At 36.5% G+C, this 18,728-nt stretch overlaps 1 long non-coding RNA gene and 5 other non-coding genes across 6 annotated transcripts; all 6 read right to left on the bottom strand.

Moving 5' to 3' along the window:
- Nucleotides 1-1,764: 1,764 nt before the first annotated feature.
- LOC130727113 (small nucleolar RNA Z103) lies at nucleotides 1,765-1,857 on the bottom strand. Its single transcript, XR_009015150.1, has one exon. It is a non-coding gene; the product is annotated as a small nucleolar RNA Z103 (small nucleolar RNA).
- A 666-nt stretch (nucleotides 1,858-2,523) lies between these two features.
- Nucleotides 2,524-2,619, bottom strand: LOC130727112 (small nucleolar RNA Z103). Its single transcript, XR_009015149.1, has one exon. It is a non-coding gene; the product is annotated as a small nucleolar RNA Z103 (small nucleolar RNA).
- A 6,211-nt stretch (nucleotides 2,620-8,830) lies between these two features.
- Nucleotides 8,831-17,126, bottom strand: LOC130726483 (uncharacterized). Its single transcript, XR_009014873.1, has 3 exons — nucleotides 13,476-17,126; nucleotides 11,197-11,274; nucleotides 8,831-9,627 (listed from the first exon to the last, which is right to left on the bottom strand). It is a non-coding gene; the product is annotated as an uncharacterized LOC130726483 (long non-coding RNA).
- LOC130727114 (small nucleolar RNA Z103) lies at nucleotides 16,146-16,238 on the bottom strand. Its single transcript, XR_009015151.1, has one exon. It is a non-coding gene; the product is annotated as a small nucleolar RNA Z103 (small nucleolar RNA).
- On the bottom strand, nucleotides 16,386-16,507 carry LOC130727118 (small nucleolar RNA snoR98). The gene has a single exon (XR_009015155.1). It is a non-coding gene; the product is annotated as a small nucleolar RNA snoR98 (small nucleolar RNA).
- On the bottom strand, nucleotides 16,638-16,733 carry LOC130727111 (small nucleolar RNA Z103). Its single transcript, XR_009015148.1, has one exon. It is a non-coding gene; the product is annotated as a small nucleolar RNA Z103 (small nucleolar RNA).
- Nucleotides 17,127-18,728: the final 1,602 nt, after the last annotated feature.

The following is an 18,728-nucleotide window of genomic DNA, read 5'->3' as shown; positions in this document are numbered from 1 at the left end:
AGTGACCCAATAACTAGCAATCCAATAGATGTGAAACTTCAATCACAAGCCCAATGATCTTGTTTACATTGTCAACCTCTAGGAGAGCTCTAATGCCTTCCTAAGCTCTCTAGCGGTCCAAGATGTCAAAAGTACCTAAAAGTCTACAAACTTGGTTCTAAAAATGAGTTTTATAAGTTTTTCTCGTTACCTGAGCTCATATGCGCCAGCAACAACTTTTAACCTCTAAGCACTCACTGTTAAGTGGCTCATATATATTCATTCATCGTTGGATCGGATTAAAATTTTAATATATTATTCATAACACATAGATCTTTAAAATGACAAATCAAATTGTCAAGAAAATGTATGTGCAAAGGCGAACGAATGAGCATTCCCATCACTTCAGTAAAACCTGCAACTTAGATAAACAAAATTAACAAAAAATGCTAAAAATGTAAATTAAGACTAAAAGTCAATAAAAAAAGATTAAATTGGCCTATTTAGTAAATGAAAATAAAGTGAAAATGTGCTAAGAAAATACTCTTGTACCACCGGCTCACAATTGCTTTGGTGAATTTTGTTGGAAAAATTATGTTATGTGAGTCAAGTTGTTTGAGCATAGTAAAATGTGAGAAAGGAAAAGTCATCTCTCATTATGCAAAAATGGTATATTTGAGGTATGTGATGAGTGCATTTAAAAAAAAAAAAAAAACAGGTATGTGATGAGTGAGTAAGAGAACGGAGGTGCTAATACCATTTTCTATATCTCTTTATTTCTTTAATGCTTTATTTGAAAAATATTTGATGTAGAGAGACGCCTTGGAGAATGAAGTGAACTAAAAAGGTTGGCATCACTTAGCTAAGATTTTGTAGCCTCTTGTACATCATTCTTTAATTTGTCCATCCTTGCATTACAACCTTTGAGGTCTTTCTTGTTTGCTTTCTCCTAATTTGTTTCATTTTGAGTTAATTGTAGGCTATATTATATAATAATTTGATTTGCTTGCTTTCTCCGAATTTGTTTAATTTTGAACTAATTGTAAATGATTTGCTTGAGTGAATTATTTCCATTCATCAAAGAGGGGGACTAACTTGAGCTGAATGTAGTAATTAATTCCTTTTGGGGATTCTTCATATGCTTTGATGTGGAGCATATTCAATATTCTTTAAATATTCCCTGACAAGTTGTGATTCCATACTGAATCTTGGCCATATAGCCGACATTAGTTTGGTTTAGCCCCCTTTGGGAGGGATGATTTTGGAGTGGCTATACATACCTATAGCCTTCATATTTAATTTCATGCCCCATGCACGCTTTATGCCACAACAGCTGCTACCAAAAGTCTACAGGGTTCAAGGCCGATCCCACTAAAGCCCAAGTTGCTGTAAAAAGACTGCCTAAGTTTATGATCACCTAGAGGAAGACGGTGACCTCAAGCTCCGATTACTTACAGTCAAAGAGTATAAAGGAGTCTTTCAGTTGGGGCCAACATATTTCAGTGTTCCTTCAGGTGCATTTAATTAGCCATTACATTAGCCATATATTTTGGGAATGTATGTTGTATTGCCAACGGTTGATGTATATATGTAAATTCCAATTTTGGGTGCCCAGAATATCATCCAAGGGTACCCGCCTCAAGCACCAAAGTAGAGACCCCTCAAAACTGTGCATGCTCAAGAGATTTGAGTCCATTCAACTTTACAACACATATATAGAGCCTAAATTACAGAAGAACAATAATAATTTTACACATACAAGAAATATAAACGTGTTATTTTGAGATGGATCAGATTATTTGGCTTGGTTTCTCAATAGAGAAAAATCGCACAGATTGTTCAGCGTCGATCATCTGGGGAAATAATCATCACCTCCACCTTTCAAAGCAATCAGAGATTTCATCAACTCAGATTAGACATCGTTCAACATTTTCTAGTAAGATTTCATCAACTCAGATAACATAAATTTCAAGTTAAATTCACACAAAACGCTACAGAAGTACAAAATTATTCATGGAGGTATCAAAAGGAATAGGGTCCATGATAAACGTAACAGAATATCCAAACTAGCAATGCCAAGAGAATGCTCTGCATCCATTAAACTTTTGATTGAATATTGATATCTGAAAAACACATTGAAATTGAATAGAAATTCATATACTCAGGTAACAAATCATTTATTTATTCCTCCAAAAAGGATAACATTCAATAAAATCATAAACAGAAAGAATATAATCGAAAACAGAACAACACAGTTTTTTCAGGGGAGTTGGGTTTGACACCCCACCTATGGGGCTTGGCACCCCACTTTATCAAATACAGAATTTAAAATTCTGTATTCTCCCTATTGAATACGGAACTTAAAATTCCGTACTATATTTAAGCATGCATGTCACATTTTCAACCACTCATTATATACTAAAACAGATACGGAATTTTATTTTCCGTATTGATACGGAACTTTAAATTCCGTATTTAATAAAGTGGGGTGCAAAGCCTAAGGGGTGGGGCACCAAACTCAATTCCCTTTTTTCAGTATCAGAGATGGATCAGATTTATTTGGCTTGATTTCTCCAAAGAGAAAAAAATCGCAGAGTTTGTTCAGCTTCGATCATCTGGGGAAATAATCATCACTTCCATCTCTCAATGAAACTCATCAACAGAAACTAAAATCACAGACAAAAACACCTGTTTCTTGGCAAAACACAAAACACTGAAAAAAAACAAATACTGAAATTTTCAAGACATTAAAACTAGCAGAGAATTTTCCCACTTTGCAATTAGAACTGAGAAGAAAGGATAAACAGCATACAAGAGATTGCAGGAAGGAATTGCCGTGACGTAATCCAGACTAATGAGACAAACCCAGAAAAAATTAACAAATACAAAATTGAAAATAGATTGAAAGATAACTTTGGGACCGGAAGAGAACAGGGTCTGATGAGTGACAAGAAAAAGGCGAAGGTGTCTGGTTATAAAGAAGAGTGCGCCGCTGAAACCCTAATTTGATGTGGCTTGTGATGAAGCCTGAGTTGTAGTAGCCCACTATTGAATCAGCCCACATATATAAAGGGAGGTTTTTTATGTGAGGGTGAGAGGAGCAATTTTTTTACCAAAAAGAAAAAGAAAAAAAAAAAGAGGAAATTTCAAACCCCTCACGTGTTCCATCTTAAAAGCATGACGAATCAAACCTCCTTTTCTTATTTGTTCCATTTTCTCCCGTTGTTACCTCCCTCTGCGTCTTCGTTCTCAAACAAATTGTTTTTGTGGGTCTTCCCTTTTCCTTTTCATGTGAGAGGGGGAATCAACTCAACTGTGATTGGGAACCAGAGGAGAAGTCATCGGGATTTTTCAGTAGTTTCATCGTAAACACAAATATCAAAAGAAAAAGATTTCTTTCGACATCAATCTGACCTGCAACTGTGCAAATTTTTCTATGCATTATGAATCAAAACAAATGTCGAATCATATGTGGTTGATCGGGGGGGAAGCCGACCAACACTACCCTGGAAGGGGTAGGAGGGGAAGGGAACAGAGAGGGGGTCCTGCAATGCACTCCGAAGCTTAAGTCAGTTATCAGTGTGAGATAACTTTTTGGTTAAGTGTTATGAGAAATTTACCTTGGCCTCTTGTCGTAAGGGGCCTTTTATATGAGATCTGGATTGTCGGGTGGTCCCCAGCGGGAGGGAAGTGTCATGAGTGTCTACGATCACCGAGTGATTCTTCGTCGTCAGATTCGTCTGTGGTTCCTGCAAGCTTCAGAGATCCTATGGTCCAGGGATCCTCGTAGCCTGCATCTTGACCTCGAGACTTGGCCCTAGTCCCCATAAGCGGGGTGTAGAGTCTGTGATGGGATGGTTGAGTCGATCCCTCTGAGTGTGACGGAAACAGCTCACTATTGATCGGTTGATGCCCTAGGTAGTCGTTCGTTATGATGGTTGATGAAAGGATATTTAATGAAGAGGTTTTCCTCCACTAACTACTATCAAATCCCTTTCAAGACTCAATCGTAGTATAGTATCGGGTTTTGTCGTCTCCACAGGGATTGTGTTGCTACGTATTAATCTTACTAGCTAGATGTTGGATGAATGGCTTAAATAGTAAAATGTGTTTTATTTAAATTTAGGAAAAACTATAATTAAAGCGATAAAAGAAGTTTCACGGAGGCAAACAAAGAAGAAAGTGTATTTGGAAAATGAGTTCACTTGATTTACTACTTATTATCAACCAATATACTCTTATTAGATGAAATTAACATTTAAGATGCCGATAAAAGTTATTCACCTACTAATTTCTTAGCTAAGTGAATCTACCAATTAAGAACCTAGCCTTAATTCCTTAAGTCCTAGTGATCATAAAGGAGCATTATAGCACATACCTACTCGATAAGACATTCCCAAGCTCTGTTCCTAACCTAAGAAGTTCATGTCCTAGTGGATAGAATCCCTGACTGTCACTCAAGAAATCCTAATAGTTCCTACTAGATAATCCTATCCTAGAGAGGTGAGTATCCCGACTTGTCACTCGGTATAGATCTCTTTTCCAACTCATGATATTCATACCTAAGAGTTAATGTCTCCTATTGTCACCTAGAAAACCTTAACCCTACCTAAGACATGTCTTTCTTAAGATGACTGATGCAAGGGTGGTTCCTCTCATAAACTAAATTTACACCAAGTTCTCAATTGTCATGTAAATCCTAAAAAGCATCACATTGGTAAAAGATACATGAACGTGCAAAGAGAATTAATAACCTAAGACATAGAAATTTTTCCCCTTTATATGAACTAAGCCTACATCAACTCATATCAATTTCCCAATCTATTTACGAATTAATATAAACCCTTAAAATTATCAATCGACCAATAGAAGCGTTAAGCATAGAGAAAAACACCAAATAATGAAAATCCATAATTATAATTGCATAATAGTATATTGAATAAGAGAGAAAATCAAATTAAGTCATCCCAAATACTAAAAGAGAGTCAACACACATATAGGTAAAGAGAAAAACAAAACCCAAAATAGAACGGAGCCATGGACATCCGGAGAAGCTGTCACCTCCTCCATGACCCTGACACCGGCCCTCAAGGGCCTAGCCTTCCTCTCCACCAAGAAATTGCCTCTAAGTCTCCCAAAGGTGTTTATTAGGTTTAGGAGAAAAAAAAAGACAAAAAAAATCCCAAAAAGTAGGTAAAAAACGGAATTTATAGTAATTTTTATGTTCTGGTCCGTCAGGTTCTTTCGCGACGGTTAAAGTGTCGCTACATTAAACAGCAGATAAAATCTAGTGCTATTGCAGCGGTTTCTTCCGTTGGGGAAGATAGCAGATACGAAATTCTCCTTATTTCTTGGATTCTTTCTTTTTTTCTCCAAATCTTCTCCTAAAATAAAGCAAATAAAAATATATAAGAGATAAAAATAAGATTGCAACTTAAAATAAACTTATATAATCCTAAATTAAAGTAAATAAATCCTAATAATATCTAGAAAATACTATAAAATGTAGAAAAATACTAAAACCAAATAAAAATATTAAAATGTATGAAATAAGCCTAAAGTGTCCTAAAATGAATGAAATATCCTAAAAATTATACTAAACTACATGCAAATAAGCTAGGAAAATATCCTTAAATCTCGGGTCATCAATGGTCGTTGGGGTGAGTCTCCCGGTTACTCGTCCCCCGTCGTCGGTCAGTCCGTGATAGGATAGGTAGACGATTGGTTAAGGGAGATATGACCAAGAAAACGGGGTAGGTTCTGCGTGGCTCCCTCGAAACCGACATGCGCTCGTACTGTCGGGGGTCAGGTGTCTTTCCCTTATTCCCAGAACAGTAGTCCACTAGTTCTGATCCACTAGGGTAGTGGAGCGTGAACTAAAGAGCGACTGAAGTTTTTAAGGGTTTGATTATCCTTTTCTGATCGTCCTAGCGGGTGTGAGGTGTCATTCCTCCGATTCCCAAAACAGTGGTGCATTTCAAAGTTAATATTGTACATAGACAATTGAACCAAACTCATTATTTCTCGTAAGAGGGAATGAGTCTAAAGACTCAAACAAATAACCAATCCAAACTTTTGAATGATGATGGCACAATATGAAACAAGAAAGAAAAGGTTTATGAAGCACCATGGTTGCGGTAGAAAGAGAAAATGGACGAACAAAAAATAGAAGTTTGGGTGGGCATCTATTGAGAGGCACGTCAGGTTTTAAATTGGCTATTAATCTCACTCATTCATTTTGATCAAAAGGTCAAAAATTGATTCTCTCACTATTACATAAAAAATCCCTCTCACTTTTTTTGGGTTACAAGAGGAAACCTAAAAATCCCTCTCACTTAGATATAACTAAGTAGTTTATTTAAAGAAGAAAAAAGTTAATTACCTTCATTTATAGTCAAAGGAACAATTGTTAGCCAAAAAATTGAAAGGCTTCTACTATGCTTCACATGGGTGATTCACAATCTATCAATCAGACTGGCATGCCATAAAAAAATTATTGGATTAACTATGTTTTTTGCACCTCGTCCGAGTAAAGTTTGAATATATAGGAAATCACCCAATTTCTGTTCGCTCTAGAGATGGTGATTATGTGACCTTGCTAAGTGCTCAACTAGAGCTTATGTGACATGATGATATGTCATTTGAGATCAAAATTTTCAAACTTAAGAGGGGCCAAATTTAGATATGTAATTATTAATCTATAGTTACCAATCTATAATCTTTAATCCATCATCTTAAACGTCTTCTCAAAATAAACAAACTCAAAACTAAAATAGAAAAATCATGAACAAACCTAAAACCTTAAACATCATGTACTATTCCACATTCTTCTTCATCTTTACATTCCACCCAAAATCTAGAAAACTTTGATGGACTGGGCGGGGCATCCCTAATATGATGCCCACCCATTACACTCATAGAAGATGGCGACGTGTCAAGACTGGCAAAGGTCACAGGCGGTGATGGAAGGTCTAAAGGTCTATTGTTCCACCGGTGTTCTCATCTGCCAGCTAGAAGATTCTTTTGGGTTTGTCTTATCTACATAAGGATTTGGACCTTGTTTGTAAAGGCACAAATATAGGAACAATCTAGATGTTGACCTCACCCTCTATAAAAGGGAGGTTTTTACCTTGTATCTGACAACTTTACTATCATTAATGAGAATATTTCATTTTTATTATATCATGTCCTTGTTTGTGCTCTGCTAGGGTTTCATTAGTGTACCTTTCTTACTTAAGATATTCTCTGGTACATAACATTTGAGCATCTTCATTAACCCTATTTATGAGCCCTTTACCGAATTTGTTCAGCTAGTATAGTCTCCTTCATCATTTTGTTTTTGAGTTTTGTTGTGGCCAGCGACCTGTTCATGGTTCGGTTCAAGAAAGCCAGTTTGGCTGAACTTAACCAAATTAGTTTTTGCTTCACAATAATTAAACCAAGCCGGATTTTTAATTCAATAAACTGGTTCTTCAGTTCAGCAAACCGGTTCTGATTTATAATTTGGTTTGAGCCTTAGAACCAGTTATGAACCAGTTTAATTTAAGAACTGGTTGGGCTATTTAAAGAGCGGGTTCGATCGCATAAATTAAAAACCAATTTAAAGAACTGATTTTGAGAAATGGTTTTCGGAACATTTTTTGGAAACTATTTGAGAACCAATTAAAAATTAGAAAACTATTATTTGTAAATATAGTTTTAATACTATTTTAAAGAGTTTAATTTCTATGCACCGACGGTGTAAAGTTTTTTTTACACCGTTAACCAAGATATTTTAAGGGTATGCCGCGTCAATTAATGAAATTAAATAAAAAGAGAGATTTTCTCACATCCTTAAAATCTGATTAGTTGACAGTATAAAAAAACTATCGGTGCACATTTTTTTTTTTCTAAATTTTAAATACATCACCTCAATAGCTCTCAAAAATCAAAATTGTACTTGCCAGTTGCATGTGAGAATTGAGATTAATTACAAGTGCTCATCAATCTCGCTCACATCATAATCGTTTCTTTTTTCTAAATTTACATACCAAATAGAAATAGCATTAGATATGATTATATAAATCAAACACAATGGAAGGACCATCTTCAAACCCTTGTTTTTTATAGGTAAATGTTACTCCCTCCGTTCCTATTTAACTGTCCACTTTGAGTGGATGCACACATATTAAGGTTGTGATTAATTTTGTTGATTTTTAGAAAAAGTGAGGATTAATTTTCTATTTTACCCTTTAAAGTATGTGTTATCTCTCATCATTTATTGTACTGACAAGGGCATTTTTTGTAAAAACACCATTTACTGCTCTCTTGAAATGCTAACTGTACAGTTAAATAGAAACAAAAAAAATTCTTCAAAGTGGACAGTTAAAAATGAACGGAGGGAGTAGTTGTTAGTAATGTTTAGTAAACTACTCATCCTCAAGATTTGAACTCTTCACCCTTTCTCCCACCCAACTCTTATATCACTAGCTTTTACCACTTGAGCTATCCTTCGGTAACATCTTTAAACCCTTGTGATTTCTCTCCATCACCGCAACCGGAGTTAGGGTTCATGTAGGTGAATTTGTTGGATTTGGAGATGGGGTTCATTTGGGGTTAGGATCATGGAAACTAATTGATTCTTCAGAGAATTGGTGTCAAGAGAGTGTGAGAAACACTAAAGAGTTAGTGAGTTACTGTAACACCCCGATTTCGGTGGCATCACTTTAGTAACCAAAAAGAAAATAAAGCGGAAAAACGTGAATATTTTTTTTCGATATGTTTTAAATAATAAAATTAAAGACTTGTCGAAGTAAAGACTCTACAGCAAAAGACAAACATAACTAATGTAATATATATTTACAGCCCCCGCTGTAAGTAGTGGACCACGTCACGAGTATCCTCCAATGACGGGAAGTAACCGAAAGTGGTGCCCGTGGGCAATATGTACAAACCAAAGTGAAAGGTCAAGTGTTCGTAATACAGTCCTCCAAAACGAAAGTAGGTCAGCCCAAAACGGTCTAAACAAGACCTCCTAATCCGACCAACTCTCTGTGATTTCCATAAAGAAAACCACACAAAAAGCTAAAGGTCGGAAACCTACCCTGCCCCAAAATACGAACATGACGAACAGAGCTATAATGCTACTCCTACCCTAATCCTGTCCAGAGGAGTACACCCCAGCACTCACAACTACATGCTAGCGTGGTCATCGTCCGAATCAGAATCCAGGACGACTAGGTCAATGTCTGCAACCATCCCCCATCTCGCTACTGCAACATGCTTATGTGTTGGTCTCACGGGTCCAGGACCCGAACCAAGGTCATCAGCAACGGCAACAGTAGGTGAGCTAGAGTCTGATGAAGTCCCTCCCACAGGCTCCTCCTCCGAGGGGTCCTCATCGTCAGAAGACGACGGTGGTGGTGGTACTCCTACACCGGGTCCACAGTGCACGCCGGGTGGCAGGTTAAAGCTGATTGTGTAACGCCTCAGAACTCCCTCCGTCAAGTGTCCCAGACTGTCGACACGATCTTCCATTATTCTCCCCGAGTAAATCGCTTTGTGGCAAGCGGGGTCGACCACCCATGAGCCGGGGATCTCCTGATCAAGCATCTCAAACCTAGTCCCCCCCGAAGGGTGGACCATCGTAAACCAATCCGCCATGGACATCTGACAATGGGCGTAGTCCGCCAAAACACAAACAGAAGGCGCAAGGGTCAACTCAAAGAATTACATAAGTAATACACCCAGTAGATAAAGTTTAAGGGATAGCTACTTAGGCTTAGAAGTTTGTGATAGCATTATAATTTGTATATCTTCCAATTGAATGTAAATGATAATTACTGACAAATAACATGTATCAAGTAAAATTAACAAGTAACAAATCACACTCGGCAACTAAGTCAGTATGCATGGTGCATGAATGAGATGACGAGGAACAAGATGCAATCCGGAAGGATGGACACCAACGAGTCAGTCCTATCACCGGCCAAAGTGGGACCATTTCCGCTCGGGCATCTCTTACACCAAACAAAATGTAGTCAGATCAGCAGTATACCCGCTGGCCTGCCATTTCCGTCTGCTACTAAGAATCACCGCAGTGTTCTTATGTGGAAATCCGGGTCTTATGACCATTTTGGAATCCACCGAGGTCCGGCATCCCACCGTGTATTAACCCCAGAATTGTGTGAATGAATGCAACGTGATTAGCCAAACAACGTCTCCGACCTCACTCGTCACGTCGTCACGTGTTCTAGCTAACTTATTGTCTCTAAAAAGAATACTCTAAGGTAAATATCGATTCTGCGACAAAAGACAATTAAATATAAAAAGAGTGCAATCACTCGTGATGACTTCTCGAGTCATCCGACTCATCTAATTCCGATGGTCAAAACTGCTCAGCGAGCAAAGAGTACCAATGTACTTGGGACTTATAGTTCCCAGGCTTATCCTTTAGGTAGCCAAACAAATAAACTGCTCATCGAGCAAAAGAGTATCCACATACTCAGAAACTTATTAATTTCCCGGCTTATCTTGTAGATAGCCAAACAACAAAACTGCTCATCGAGCAAAAGAGTATTAACATACTCATAAACTTATTAGTTTCCCCAAAACTTGGATTCGGCGACACTTCTCATTTTCCAAAACTAATATACAACCTTAAGCTTTCATCTGAGATTGTTATCATTATTTAAAGGGTTCAGAGGTTGTTTAGTGTATTATGAATTTTTCTTGTAAAATGGTTTCCATTTAGTTTTGTCTCTAATCTTATGAGTTTAAAAGATCCCATCATCCCAAGTAATTCCCAGAGAAGGTCTCGATCCACTGAAATATGAATAAGGGCCCGAACCTCCGTTCGTCCCGTCAAACTTTCCCAAAATCTCATGATAAGTTTGGCATAACTGGTTGTTATCCTCACTCTGACGTACAACAGATATATGTGTAATTGCATAATCAAAGTAACACAATCCAACAGTCATGGCACATATATCAACACATCCTAGATTAACCATTTAGCAAATAGCATGTGAATCAATATCAACACATCCTAGATTAACCATTTAGCACATAGCATGTAAATCAATATAAAAAACATGTCAAGCGATAAATAATCATCATTGTCAGCCGAAGCCTCAGAAAACATTTCCCAGTCAATCACAATCAAATGCATAAACAATAAATCAAGTCGAATTCGTCGACACCTAAAACATTATCTAGTATTCAGTGAGTAGCCCTCACCTGTAGCTCCTCCAGCGTGATCCTGCAGCGTTCCTTCACAATCTCCTCCTTCCGCTCCTTGGAATTCCTCGAACGAACCTTAGAGCGAAACCACAGAATTCAATCACAATCAGTCAGAAACTCAGCAAACAATAATTACTAAGGTTACACGAAGCATCATAAACTCCGAAGTACGATAATCTAACGCGATAAGACGAGTTTTCGAAAAAGAGAAATTTTCCTCCCCCATTGAGGGTGCTCTCGGCCACACACACTAATTGTGTCCGACGCTTTTTCTTCGATCAAACTTGGTTCCTAGGTTATCATTAGTCGTACCTAAGGCGAATTAAAGCTCGGAAAAATTATCGGATCGAAAACTGACGCATGGGTATTTTGGTCAGTGTTTTTAGCTCGGAATTTTAAATTTGGAATTTCGAAAAACAAATTAGATGGGGACGTCACCAACGACGTTTATGACAACTAATCCTACTGGCGTTAAGCTCAGTCGAGAGTTTTAAGTCTAAAGGGCGAAGCTTTGGTCAAAAAATGGGTTTTTGAGCAGAATTGAAACTCGGCGGCAATTCGGCGAGATTCGGCGAAATGTAATCCGCTAAACATGCTATTGGGCATGCAGGGAATAAGTTTAGATAGAGAAATCAAGTTATTTGGACAGTATTACAAAAAGCTCAAAACTTTGAGCACAGAAAGACATAGAGAAAAACGACAGAATTGACGATCAGAAGTAAGGAATAACATCTATACCTCGAGGTCTTCGAGTAGCAACTGTCGGTGCAGCGATCAGGCAAGAAACGGCGAAAATCTCTTCCTCCCCTTCTCCTCTCAAGCTCGCGGGTTTGGTGTTAATGGTGGTGGAGGATTTTGATTTTTTTTTCAAGCTATTTATAGTTGATGGAAAATGCGGAAAAATGAAAATTTCGCGATTCCGATTTTTCCTGTGCCTTCCTCTGTGAATTCTAAGACAGGTTATGGCGACAGAATTCCAGAACTCAAAATAGTTTTCTTGGAATTAAGACAAACGATCCAAAGTCGGTGTAAATTTATTTTACCCGAAAAACTACTTTTTGCAGTTGATGTCGGATGAGAAAACTTCTTTCCGAAGAAAGATTGGAAAACTCGAAAGAAATATGTGTATGCGTGTGGAATCTTCGTTTGAAGCTCCGAATAGAAAAAGTCTTCATCGACCGTTTATTTTAGGTTTCTTGAGCTATCAGAGATTTAGTTTCGGCAAACCTCCGAGAACTAGAATCGGTCGTTCGTACATTCCAGGGTTTCGTATCGAAACGCTTGTCATGGAAAGGATTAAGAGAAGTTCTAACATTTCTCTGAACATTTTTGGAATTAGTTTCTATCGTGTCTTTGAGTGCAAATTAGTCGTTTACTAACGCTCTTGTCCTAGGTATAAGCGAATACTACTTGTGCTATAACTTATATCGACCTTAATACTATCCTTAGCCTTTTTCCTGAGCTTTCTCCTTCATAAATTCATTCCATTCGATAAACACTTGTTCAGGTTTTTCCTTCACGATACATCGAACCTAATCGTGAATAGGAATTTCATTCATTTATTCTAAGCTTAGAAACTTGGGTCTCACAGTTACTACTGACTAACGGTACACAGGTAAAAAACTTAAAATTAGAATCTAAAATAAAATAAAAATGGTAAAAGCAATTTAGTACGGTTCAAATTGGTTGTAAGGAATCAATTCGGTTCACGGAACTGATTTTTGAAAAGTGGTTTAGTTTTGACACCATATTAATGGTTCTGGAACTTTTTGGTTCGGTTCACAGTTCAGTACGATTTTCTTAGAACAACATGCCTAGTGGTGAAAATCTATCAAAGTAGGGCTTAAAAGCATTTAACTTTGCACTTCTTCTACCAAACCTTTTGGTTCAAGAAGTGCAACATTAAACGCTTATAATCTCCACTTCGACAGATCTTGGCAACTAGGCATGTTCATGGTTCTAAGAAAATCGTACTGAACTGTGAACCGAACCAAAAAGAACTAGAAGATTCTCACCATCTTTCACCATTGATCTCAAAAGATAAAGGAGAAAACATATTTCAATCCAATGCAGGATGACTTTTATTGGCCATTAACAACTGATGGAGGCTACTCTACCAAAACAGGATATGCTTTTCGTAGACAGAGGAGGATTCTTAATTTTTTTTTGATAAGCCAAATGAATTATATTGAAATGAAGTACAAGGGGTACTTCAACCCAATACAAGAAAGAAAAAAGTACAGCGTAAAAAAGTAAAGAAGCAAAAGATTACATACCAACAGTTATGATCCAACTAATAACCCACCACCCACCACCTCCATGGAGACAGATTAAATAAATCATGCCTCATAATGAATCTTCTTTCTCAACGGGGTCTTTCTCTAGAGGGCAACAACTACATCCAAAATTCTGGAAGGCTCTTTGGTCGGCAGAGGCTCTTCCTCGCTGCAAGGAAGTAGCGTGGGAGCTGCGAAGAAGATTCTCCCGACGCAATATTCATGGTGTCCAAGTCGAGGAGGATTGTCCGTTGTGCTGTGCAGGTCCAGAAGCGGTAGCACATATACTATTTACATGTCCGGTGGTGACAAGGTGGTGGTTTGCATCTCCCATGGGGGCGAGGTTTCGACATAATGAGGAACTAGAAGAGTTCCTGATTTTTTACCAGAATGATGCTCAACTTATTGGGCGATGCCTTAACTTTATTTATGGGATATGGAAAATGCAAAATGGTGTTGTACACCAGCAGAAACAACCCAACTTTGAGGGAATTATAGGGCGGTTTGGCAATCTCTGTGCGCAAGGGGAACATGTGGCGGTGGGTATGGTCCAAGCAGAGGAACAACGTGTGAAAAGGGGAACATGGACCAAGCCAAAGGGGTGACTTAATTAAAATATATTTTGAGACATCTTGGGTGCTAAATGTAGGTGCAGGATTTGGCTTAATTGCAAGGAAAGAACATGCGCAAGTTATGGCAACAATTATGCATCCGGTTGAGGCACCATCTCCTTTGGTGGCGGAAGCATTAGCTTTTCAATGGTCACTTTTTCTTAGAGATGGCAAGAAAACTCAAATCCGCGGGGCCCAACCTGAACACAACCCGAAATTTTAGACAAAACCCGATTTCTTTGGGTTTGGGTTTGGGTGTGGATTTGGGTTTCACCCAAATTTTATAACCTGTTTGGGTATGGGTGTGGGATTGATTAAACCCGCACCCAAACTCAAACCAGAATTTGTGGCTGTTTTTGTTATTTTGTTATATTATTTGTAGTTGTTGTTCTTTGTTGAATACTTCTACTGAGAAGTTTAATTAGAAGAACATTGAAGAATGAAGTTTAATTAGACATTTAGAATTTGGATGTTTATAAATCAATACATTATGTTGTTTATCAGCATATGTTCATGGACTTTAATTTTTCCTTTGTATTGGAAAGATGATGAAGTTTAATCAGCTTATGTTCATTTTGTTTCCGGATCGGGTATTTGAGTTTTTTGCGGGTTCGGTTCTCACATCGGATTTTAGGTTTGGGTTTGGGTAACCCGAAATCCAAGAGTTTGGGGTTGGGTTTAACTTTTGCACCCATATTGAGTTTGAGTTTAGATGTTAAATTTGTGTTCGGGTGTGGGAATGACCAAACCCGCACCCACGGGGCCATTGCCAACCCTACTCTCCCTAGATAAAGACCTTGGATTCCAGCAAGTGACTCTTGAGACAGATTGCTTACATTTCTTTAAGACTTTTTTCTTTTGAAAGTACCTCACTTTGAGACTTGAAATAAGGCAAATAGTGGTTCTTCTTCTTATTTGTTTTCCATTTTAAATGATAAAGACCTTGGATTCCAACAAGTGACTCTTGAGACAGATTGCTTACATTTCTTTAAGACTGTTTTCTTTTGAAAGTACCTCACTTTGAGACTTGAAATAAGGCAAATAGTGGTTCTTCTTCTTATTTGTTTTCCATTTTAAATGATTATAGAGACTTAGTCTCATCCTTTTCAGTTTTAATTAGACTTTAGTGCGTCAATTCAGCAATTCTGTAGCTGATTACTTAGCCAAAAACTCTTCAAAATCCCATAACTCCAGTTTGAACAGAAGAGGTACCACCAGAATTTGAATCTTTGGTTCTTAACCAGGATCTTGGAACTTTTGTTTTGGAATGAGGGGCTATTTTTTTTGTCATTTGGATGTAGTACTCCATTTTTTGGATAGGGGCTTAGGATTTATTTGTCAGTCTATTTCATGTTTTCATTTTAAACTATATAAAATAAAATTGAAAATGTTATAATAGAAAATGATTTCAATTTCGAAAAACTAAATTTGTAAAGATATCTAAAAGTGTAAAAAATATCAAAAACTTGTAGTGGCTAAATTTATAAAATTATCGAAAGTTGTCTTTAAAATTTTCCAAGTAGTGGCCAAGAGATTAGGGATCCCTAACTAGTAAAGGGCTGCTCCAAACACATTTTGAATTTATCTGAGTATGTTTTCAATATGCAATTAAATGTTGTTGATGGCCTTTGACCATAAAATCCACAACCTTGCTACCTCAGCACAACACTTCACATCCATATATATGTCTCAGAACTAATCTGTAGTGAAGTCAACAAAGAAGCGGATTTCATAGCAAAAACCAATGTTAACTCCAATGAATGATCATAATCCAGGTTGCGGGATATTTGATTCAAACAACTGTCTTAAGTAAATTAAACTAAGAATATTTACAAGGTAAACAAAACAACGAGGAACTAATTTGAAATAAAAAAAAATTAGCTACTAAATATTTTCATAGCAAAGAAACGAATGTGAATATTGCATCTAATGGAAACTTTTCTATCGCATGACAAAAAAGGCTGTGTTGTTTTTAAAAAATTACTAAACATTGTATCTAAAATTTACCAGAATAATGATAATTTCATACATTTAAGAAATATAAATGAGTTCTATTGAGATGGATCAGATTATTTGGCTTGGTTTCTCAATAGAGAAAAATCGCACAGATTGTTCAGCTTCGATCATCTGGGGAAATAATCATCACCTCCAACTTTAATCATCAACTAAAATCACACATTGTTAAACATTTTCTACTAAGATTTCAACAAAGATAACAGCATTTCAATTTTAATCTAAAATACAAGCTAAGGAAATACAAATTATTCAAGGAAGTATTAAAAGGAATGGATTCCATGATGTATGTAACACAAGAGCCAAACTTGCAATGCCAACAAAAAGCAATGCAAGCATTAAACTTCTGATCATTGATATCTGGAGAACAAATTGTAAGGAATTCAGATATTTAGGTATCAGATACCATATTAATTTATTTCTCCAAAAAATACAAACATTCAATAAAATCATGAACCAAATATAATCCAAGACATAGAGAAGCAAATGAAAATCAACACCTAAATGCAACACATAAAAAGATTTTTCAGTATCAGAGATGGATCAGATTTATTTGGCTTGATTTCTCCTAAGAGAAAAAAATCGCACAGATTGTTCAGCTTCGATCATCTGGGGAAAAAATCATCACATCCATCTTTCAATGAAAAAAATTAACAGACTAAAATCAAAGACAAAAACACAGAAAAATAACTAAAACCTAATTCCTAGCAAAACCCAAAACAGTTTGAAAAAACAAACTACAAAACTGAAAATTGTTGAAAACTAGCAGAGAATTATCCCACTCTGCAATAGGAACTGAGAAGAAAGGATAAACAGCACACAAGATATTGCAGAAAGGAATTGCTATGGCGTCATATCATACACAGAGCCCACAAGGTTTAGAGCACTGGTAATCAGTAATTGACGCGAGATTCACAAAATTGAGACATACCCAGAATCCAAATTCAAACCCTAAATTGAAAACAGTATGAAAGATTGAAACTTCGGTAGAGAAGATGGTCTGATTTGTGAAAAGGGGGAGAAGGTGTGTGGTTATAAAGGGAAGAAAGAAGAGTGCGCCGCTGAAACCCTAATTTGATGCGGGTTGTGAGTTGTATTGGATCAGCCCATATATCCAATGGGGCTCCGAAAATATTGAAATTAATATTAACTAAAATCTTTTGAAGTACCCATATTCATCAATATATTTTTTATTGCGTATCAACAAAAAAAAAAACTAAAATCTTTTGACAAAAAAAAACAAAGAATTTCCAGCCCTTAAATAAATAAATAAAATTGAAAAGTCCTTTTTCTAAATGAAAACTACTGATCCTTATGAAACCTCCATTTTTTTAGTTATTTTGTATTTAGTTTAATAAGTTATTTAGGTTATTTTAGTCATTTTTATGCATTTAGATCTTATATCATGCATTTTTGTATTTATATATTGTTTAAGGATTTTTATAAATTTATTTGGTGTTTTTATGTGTTTTTTATTGCAAATTTTACTTAAGTAATTTAGATGCTTCTTGTGTGTGTTTGATCTCCGTGCACATACATTTTCTTGACAATAAGGTTGGTTAGATTGAAGATATGTGAGTCTTGAAACATATCAAAACTCGATCCAACGATGAACGAAGTCGCAAGAGCCATTTTTCTACGTGAGCTCTTTATTGTCAAGTCTGTGCGCCCCTGTCTCCGACATAAAACATGATTTTTTTTTAGATTTTTCTTATTTAAGCACTTCTTTAGTGTTTTTTTTATGCATCTTGGGTCATTCTAAACCCAAGTTGGTGGAGAAGAAGTTTGTTTTTACTCTTGCTCAATACATCTCTATGCAATTATATAGATGAGTTTTTATTGCTTGGTGTTTCTTTCTATGTTTGATTCCTCGTTTGGTCAAATGGTAATTTATATAGCTTTCATTGATTTATGAATTGGATGGAAATTTGATATGGTTTATGTATGCTTAGTTATGAAAGGGGTAATTTCACTTATGTATTGGGATGTTAATTTTTTCTTTTTGTTCTTCATGAATCTCTTGGTCATGTTATGATTTTGAGGGCTTGCATAACAATTGGGAAGTTGGTGTGAGTCTAGTTTATGAGACGAACCTCCCTTTGCATCATTGACCCTAGGAAATAATTTTTTTAGGCTAGGTTGAGGTTTTTTAAGGGACAATAGGAGACGTTTACCCTTAAATATGAATATCTTAGGTAGGAAATGAGGTCTAAACTGAGTGATTAGTCAGGATACTCGACAATGGGATATGATTATCTAGTTATGAACCAATGGATTCCCTAAGTGACAGTCAAAGATTCCATCCACCAAGGCATGAACTTCTTGGGTTAGAAACATGGCTTTGGATATGTCTGATCGAGCTAGTTTGTGCTATAATGCTCCATTTTGTGATTACTGTGACTTAAGGGATTAAGGCTAAGATCTCAATTGGTAGATTTGCTTAATGAAGGAATTAGTAGGTGAATAGTCCTATCGACATCTTAAATGTTAATTTCACCTTATTTGAGTGTGTTGATTGAGAACAAATTGTGGATCAAGTGAAATAATTTTCTAAGTACATTTTCTTCTTCGTTTACCTCCGTCAAATTCTTTTTTCCCTTCCTTTATTGTTTTTCTCATTTAGATAATT

This window comes from Lotus japonicus, chromosome 6 (assembly GCF_012489685.1).
Source record: "Lotus japonicus ecotype B-129 chromosome 6, LjGifu_v1.2".
Classification (NCBI taxonomy): Eukaryota; Viridiplantae; Streptophyta; class Magnoliopsida; order Fabales; family Fabaceae; genus Lotus; species Lotus japonicus.
This window is presented reverse-complemented; position numbering and strand designations above follow the sequence as displayed.